The sequence below is a fragment of the Carica papaya genome, chromosome 2 (assembly GCF_054855325.1).
Source record: "Carica papaya isolate Zhongbai chromosome 2, ASM5485532v1, whole genome shotgun sequence".
Classification (NCBI taxonomy): Eukaryota; Viridiplantae; Streptophyta; class Magnoliopsida; order Brassicales; family Caricaceae; genus Carica; species Carica papaya.
Window position 1 is genome coordinate 12518670 of NC_142310.1, and position 2130 is coordinate 12520799.

The 2130-nt window shown below is 28.9% G+C and overlaps 1 non-coding gene across 1 annotated transcript; it reads right to left on the bottom strand.

The window, feature by feature from the left end:
• Positions 1-1277: 1277 nt before the first annotated feature.
• Positions 1278-1384, bottom strand: LOC148268767 (small nucleolar RNA R71). The gene has a single exon (XR_015817462.1). It is a non-coding gene; the product is annotated as a small nucleolar RNA R71 (small nucleolar RNA).
• Between the last annotated feature and the right edge of the window lie 746 nt (positions 1385-2130).

Consider the following 2130-nt stretch of genomic DNA (forward strand, 5'->3'; position numbering starts at 1 on the left):
TTAGCTAACTCATAGCTTTATTTATGATTGATGGTTTTAGAGTAACTGGAGTGAAATTTCATTAATTAGACATATACTGTTAAATATTAGTAGATATTTGAATGGGAGTAATATAGTGGAACTAACATGGACTAATCCAATTATCATAGATTTAATTAAATTAAATTAATAATTGCTATAAAATGTTAGCAGTTATTAATTGATAGATTTAGGAAATACTAAGAAAATCAAAAGTACATTAGAATAGTTCGACCATTGCATATTAGATTAAGTTGGTTCAAAATTAAATCTGAAATATACCCAAGATTTAGGTGAAATCAATTATTCTGGTGTGTTTTCATTGATAGTTTTTAGAAATTTAATTATCTTACTTTGATTAAGTTATTTTAATTTTTATAAAATTTTATTTTGATTTCTAGATAATAGTATAATTTTATGCGATTTTGATACTTGATACGCAATTCATATGGGATGTTACTATACTTATTACTTTATTACTTGAACGATTTCATACATTTCCGAATTTGCCCATCAAAATTTTGGCACCATTGTTGGGGATTGTTGGTATCAATATCAATAGTAAGGGTTCTATTATTAATTTATATTTTATTTTCTTATTTTTAGTTTACTTGCATTTTAATTTTAATTTTAATTTTAATTTATTATTTATTTTTATTTTCTTTTATTTTTATTTATTATTTTTTGTGAGCAAATTATGTTGTTTCTTTTTCTATTTATAGTTGGTATATGAGTCGGTCGAACAACACAAAATTGGTCCTTATAAATCCAGAGATCGAAAAGACTTATAGACAACTAAATTGAGAGAGAAGGGAACACTTAGCAGTAAAAAACAAAATAAGAGTTGAGATGGTTGAATACAAAGAAGGGATATTTTGAACGAGAATAATGGAAGGGCATTTAAGGACTTTGCTACTCCTTCACATGTAGGAGCTTCATCTAGTATCCTTCGACTGAATGTCAATAAAAAAACTTTAAAATCAAACCTACCATCATTCAAATGATCCAAGCCTTGATTTAGTCTTGGGGTTCTCCAAATAATGACTCTAATGCACATCTCTCTAATTTTTTAGAAATTTGTTATACTTTTAAACAAAATGGTCTTTCTAGTAATGCACTTAGACTTATGCTTTTTCATTTTTCTTTAAGAGATGAAGCTAAAAGTTAGTTGCATTCTTTTCTTGCAAGTACAATCACTACATGGGAAAACCTACCTTAAACAAATTTTTGCTACGTTACTTCCACTAGTCAAAACAGCAAGGATGAGAAATGGCATCACCAGTTTCTATCAGATTGATGGAGAGACATTATATGAGGCATGAGAATGATTCAAGGAGTTGATTAAAAGATGCCCTCATCATGGGTTGCCTAAGTGGTTGTTGGTCCAAACCTTTTACAACAGGTTGAGTCAATAAACTAGAATCCAATCAATGCAACAACTGGAGGAGCTTTAATGAGGAAGTCAACGGATTATGCTTATGAGCTATTGGAAGAGATAGTCATGAACAACAATCAATGGCCAACGGAAAGACGTCAACTGAAAATGAATAATAGATTATATGAGATTGATGTTTTAACTGCTCTTAATGCAAAATTGATTCTTTATTCAAGAAAATTGATCAAAAGAGTGTTAATGTTGTTAATTCTCATGTGTAAGATTTGTTTAAAAATTCTTTCCAAGGACATGAGGTGGAACAAGTGAGTTTTATAGTTGGACAGGGCAAGCCACCATATAATCCATACTCCAATACATATAATACTTAGATGAGAAATTATCCAAATTTTTCATGGAAGAATCAACAAAATGTGGCCAGGCCTCCCCTGGATTTCAACCTCAAGAAAAGAAACACTCACGTGAAGATATGATCGCAGCTACTATAACACCCTAAATTAATTTTTTTGTAATTTAGGGTTTAATTATAAATGTAAATTCTTAATTTTTCAATTTTTTAATTTTAATTTAGAGTAAAAATAAAGTAAAATTGATGGAGGATTAAATTGAAAACAATTTTGGGGCAAATATGTGAAATGTTTGGTTTTGGGGGTATTTTTGAAAAAAAAATCAGAAAACATGGGTCAAAATATAATTTAGAGAAGTTTTGCCACATCAGA